The sequence below is a fragment of the Arachis hypogaea genome, chromosome 14, assembly GCF_003086295.3.
Source record: "Arachis hypogaea cultivar Tifrunner chromosome 14, arahy.Tifrunner.gnm2.J5K5, whole genome shotgun sequence".
Lineage (NCBI taxonomy): Eukaryota > Viridiplantae > Streptophyta > Magnoliopsida > Fabales > Fabaceae > Arachis > Arachis hypogaea.
The window spans coordinates 71,780,768-71,786,767 of record NC_092049.1 but is presented as its reverse complement, the minus strand read 5'-3'; positions in this window follow the sequence as shown (position 1 = coordinate 71,786,767).

The following is a 6,000-nucleotide window of genomic DNA, read 5'->3' as shown; positions in this document are numbered from 1 at the left end:
TTGGAGTGTGCCAATTCACAGAAGTTCGAATTGGTCTTCACTATCTCCCCCTTCCTTCAATTCTTCGTTATTCCCCCCCCTCTCTTTGTGTCTATGAAAACTAATGCCTATATATAGGCTTACAAACTGAAATGAAAGAGCGAATTACAATTGAATTAAAATTCCTAATCTAGATGCTTCTTGTGCCTTGGATTGATTGATGTTAATGGGCTCTGCTTGCTTGAAAGGTGAATGCATGATCAAGGCCTTTAGTGGTATTGCCCATGTTGAAAAATGCTCCCAGGAAAGGAACGTTGGAGCTGGCGTTAACACACTAACGTTCCCACCAACGTTTTTCCGGTCACGCGTACACGTGGGCAATGCGTACGCGTGACCCTTGTTGCTAGCATTAATATGAGCGTTGGAGACAACGTTGGTGCGTCAACACTCTTCTCAAGCATGCGCGTGGGTGGCGCACACGCGTGGCTTGTCAATTTTTCACTTCTCACGTGTACGCATGGGTGACGCGTATGCATGGCTGCCAATTTTTCATGCATTTTGTCGAGGACGTTGGAGGTAACATTGGTTCACCAACGTTCCCACCAACGTTGGTTCATCATTTTTCCGTACCAACGTTGGTTCACCACCAACGTTTCCACCAACGTTGGTTCTCCAATTTTGCCCCCAACGTTGGTTTTCCAATTTTGCCCCCAATGTTGGTTCTTCCTTATTGCTTTCCTCTGCTTCTGTTTTGCCTATCATCAAACAAATAAATGCATCAAAGTAGTATACAAGATTATCTTTATATACTAAGTGTGCTATACTCAAAAATCAAAACTTCACTTAGTATGATCTATTTCATCATATTTACCCTGTATATTAGCTAAAAATTTACCTATGCTTGAGATTTTCTTAATGCGGAGATATTTCATGCCATTACTCATTTATTAACAAAATTTGTATGAAAATTAACTAATAATCTACTGAAATAACAACTAAAAATAGGCAATAATGCACCCGCATCACAACACCAAACTTAAATCTTACTTGTCTCAAGCAAGAAAAGAACCATAGACAAAGGATTCTTTTTATGGGAATGTGCTGAAGAATTTCTTATGATGCCATAGTGAGTGAAGTGATTAAGTGATAATGGGGGCGACCTCCAATTGTATGCTTATGCAAGGGTTTCAGTGCTCATTAGTCCTTTCATATTGGAAGTCTTAGATCTTAGGAAATTGAGGAAATGAAAGTAAAGATGATGTAATTGACGAGGAAATTGAGAGTACTTACAACTTAAAGATGATCAAAGTCCAAAATAAAAGCTTGCTATAAAATGCTACAATGAAAATGGAAGTGAAAATAAAATCCTATGAGAGCAATCTACTCTATACTACTCCTACTCCTAATTACTATGAGAAAACTATAAAAACTATGCTCCAATGTGCCCCCTTGATAAGTGATGAAATCTCCTTCATATAGCACTTCCAAACAGCATTCTAGCCTTCCAAGATGGGCCAAGAGGCCTCCAAATTTGCGCAGCACATGATTCATTAATGAAATCACGTGCAGGAACCTGTGCGGACGCACAGACGTGTGCGTCCACACACGCGGCTAAAAATTCTCTTGTGCGTATGCACAGGTACTCGTGCACACGCACACGTCGCTGTGTGTGCTTTCCTTATTTTCTTCATGTTTTCTCCCTTGTACATGCTTCCTTCCACTTTTGGCCATCCATTCTTGCCTTCAAGGCCTGAAATCACTCACAAACCATATCACGGCATCGAATGACATAAAAGTGGAATTGAAAGTCGCTAATTTAGCATTAAAACGCATGTTTTCACATTTAGAATCAAATTAGGAATCAAACACAAAAGTATGCTATTTTGGCGCTTAAGTGTGAGTTCATGTGCTAGAATCCATCCCAATTGAGTCAAAATACACCGAAAAATATGGACTCATCAATTTCCCCACACTTAAACAATAGCATGTCCTCATGCTAAACCAAACAAGGAAAATAATCAAAGGGGTAACCAACTTATTGAATGCAACTACCTATATGCATGCAAGTATGTAAATCTATCTATACCTATATATCTATCTATAGTTTTCTATGAAGTTGGTGAAAATAAACAATCAAATTCCCAAGCAAGTATATAGACATATAGGGCTAAGCAGAGAAGTAGCTCAATGCAATCAAAATCTAAAGAATTGATTTAACTCATCAAAATGAGGTAAATTGCAAGAATGCAAGATAAGAGAAGTGGAGACATAGAATTGAGTAATTGAACCCTCACTAGGTGTGTATACACTCTAATCACTCGATGTCTAAGGGTTTAATCACTCAAGTCACCTTCTAATTATGCTTTCAAGGTTTCGCTTTTCGTCTAACAATCAACAAACAAGTGATGCATGAATGCAATTATTATGAGGACTTCATATGGTTGTAATAGGGTTAGGGTAAAGGTGGGATAGATATGGCTAAGTGGACTAAAATGTTTGAATCCTTGATTAGTTTAAGTCATCCACATCAATCTATATCAATCAAATCAAAGCAAAAATACAATCCTAACCTTCCACCATTTCTTATTCACTCACATTCATGTATGCTTTCTTTACAAGAACATCACATATGCAATTCTTTATTTACTTGTTCACTCTTCAGGGTGCTTTCGCGCCCCTTCTTATGAAGAAGAGTTTTTTTTTTTTTTATTAGAATTGCATATGGTTGGATTGAATCATACATGAATGTTCCTATTTTCCAAAGTTTTCAATGATTACCCAAATTAAACATTTTCTTTTACTACCAAAGTTTCCCAGAAGAATCCCCTCACACTTAGATGTAACACACTCCTTCAACTTAAGCTAATCAAGGATACAATCCAAGGTAAATCATGGTTTTTCTGCTTAAGGTAGTGATGTGCTAAAATCAAGAGTAGTGGGGTAATTAAAGCTCAAAGGGGTTAACAATGGTAAATGCAAAGGGTAGGCTATATGGAAAGAGTAAGCTTTTAAACAAAGGTGGCCTCAATCATGCTCAATGCAATTCAAAACATCAATCATTGGAAATAAAGAATCAAGCAAAACCAAGACTACAATCATAGAAGAGATATAACACACAATGAACAAAATTAGTGGTTAAAATGTGTAACCACTCAATATAGCTCAAGAATTCACAAGGTAATTATTCTTTACTATTCTATGTTCCAAAAGAAATTATTCAAGCAGGTTTGAAGACAATTTTCAAATCAATTCAATAGAATTCCCTTGAAGTAAAATTCTTGAAGAATTTGTTGTTTTTCACCAAAATTTATTTCCTATACGTATGTATGCATGTTGTGATGGACGCAAATTTTTTTCAAAATTTCCTAGTCTTTCTCCTAATTTTCAACAAGCAAAAAGTAACATGAATAATTAGGATCAAAATGAGCTAGGCATAGCTATTCACATTATCCAATCACAATCTATGTCTGTACTATATACCAAGCAATATAAAATGCGATATGCATATATATACTAAAATGAAAGTGTAATACTAGATATAACTAGAAGCGACTAATATATATATACCAAAGTAAAAAGTGCATAAGTCAAAGTACTAAAAGTATCCACAAAAAGCATAATAAAAACTGAAAATAAACTAAAATGACAAGTGTTCGGAAGAGAATATTTACACCCAGAAATAGTAGAAGAACCTCCCCCACACTTAGATGATGCACGGTCCTCCGTGCCAAAATAATGAATCGGAGAAAGTCAACTGTGAGAAGGTGATGGATGATGATGATGACGGTGATATACAATTAGGTCTCGGGATGTCACTAGGGCGGTCTCAGCTCTCGACCGCTCAACTATCGGGTCAGGTGTCTCAACTGCCATCTCGACAATCGATTCAGGTCCAGCAGCCTGCTCCTCGACTCTCGAATCCTCGGCTGCTGGCTCCTCGACCATATGCACTGCAGGCTCCTCAGCTATATGAACTAGGACCTCCTCAGCCGTGGGCTCTGTGGGTCTCTACTCTGGGTAGTCGACTGCTTGGCCAGCTTTAGCTGCTGGCTCCTCAGATGCAGGCTCCTCGGTCTCGGGCTCAGGTGTATCTGGAGGAGGTGGCCTAGGGTCTCTACCCTCAAACTTCGCCACTATCCACTGGAAGCAGCATGCGTTGCGGTGCTCAAAGCGGTGCACGGCCTGAAGGATATCCCGACACAACTCATATGGTGTCTGAGGTCGGGGTGTGGGTACGGGTGCTGTAGGAGGTGCTGAGGTCTCTGCTGCGGCTGAAGGAGGCTCAATAGTCTTTCTCTTCTTCTAAGGCGGCCCGTCATAATCTCCATATAGCAGAATTGGCTGCTTACTGATGTAGACAAACGTCTGGTCTGTCGGGCGTCTCTCTACACCAGATAGAGCTGCTAATCTGGTGATCAATGATGGAAAGGAAACGTTGAATTTCAGCTGTTGGTTCACCTTCATTATCGAATCTCTAATAAGGGAAAGAACAGAGATCCTCTTTCCCTCCAGAATAGCCCATAATAACACTACCACTCGGACACTGATATGTGTGGCATGCGTGCTCGGAAGGATGTAATCGGCAATGATCTGCTGCCAAATCCTTGCCTCCGGGTTGAGATCAGTGCACGCAATGCTCAACGGAACCGCATTGTCCCCTTTACTATACTCCCATTTAGCTTCAGGCTGGCCTATTTTCTCCAGGACCACATCCAAAGAAATATTGCCCAGTGACACGTCCTTCATTACTTGAGTGTAAGCGTCGCATGCCGGAGGAATATGCGGAATATCTAAGAGGGCCTCTAAAGCAGTATCAGAGGTGTCCAAGGTGACACCTCTTAGAAAAATGGTTTGGGCATCCCTCTTTAGGAAATTTGCGTGAAATTCTTTGACCTGGTGTTCATTTACTTCCACCGGGTCGAATTTTACGAATTTCCAATGATAAAAATTTAGTCTATTCAGAATCGCATCCGTATATTTCTCAAGCAGGTTTAGCTTCCTCTCATAATGAAAGGCGCGCTTTTCTAGTTTCTTGTATTGTTCTTGGGCTTCAGCATTTATAAAGGTATCTAGTTGATCACTTGGAGGCACAAGAGGGGGAGGACGAGCCAAAGGATTGGCTTTCTCCTTTCCCTTACGGGCCATCCTGAAAAAAGAAAAATAGAATACAACTCAGGAGAAGTAGATAAAATCACAGAAGGAGGAAGGGTATAATCAAACAGTTCACACCAGAGCCAATAAGATAAACAAACACTCAATCAAGGGAAAATATGTATAAATCAGCTGATGTGCACTTCCCCAAAATCAAGCAACCTAAGCTTCATATGCATGAGTGAACAAACAATGAAAGCATAAATATATGTCTTAGGTGCATTGTGTGAGTGAATTGAATTTGAGGAAATTGATTATTGCACTTGTGCCTTTAGGATTGAAAGAGTTTGGAAAGATTGGCACAAAGGGCAAAAATCAGAGTCACAGTGAAAGCTCACACCTATTCATGTTTAGAAGATAGGAAATGAACACATATACATAGCTTCTTGTCCACAGCAATATCCGATTGAGAAACAGGTTGCATTGCTCAAAAACTTAAAGGAACAAATTGCTATGTGTATGGTTATTAATGTTAAAGATAAATGAATAAGCATTTGATCAATTCACATAGAAAGTAATGTATGTACTGCTGCCAATGTCACCAAACAGGTTTCAGAATTTCAAGTTTAATATGAGTTTGATGTTGGTACAAAAAGCAATAGGCAGTCAGCACATAATGCAGTAATTCAACATGCTATGCACTTACAAATATCAAATAGACTGATCGAAGCTGTAAATTTCACTCAAATTTGGTTTCAAAAACAAAATTAGGAATGGAGTGCATAGTTAGAAAACTAATTAATAAGGGATGATATTCACTCCAAAATTGGTACCAAACAAGATAAAATCACAGCAAAATGAAGTTCAGTTTGATATTCTAACAAAATGATCAAGTAAGTGCCTGGCTAGTAATGCATTAGGTGAAATGTA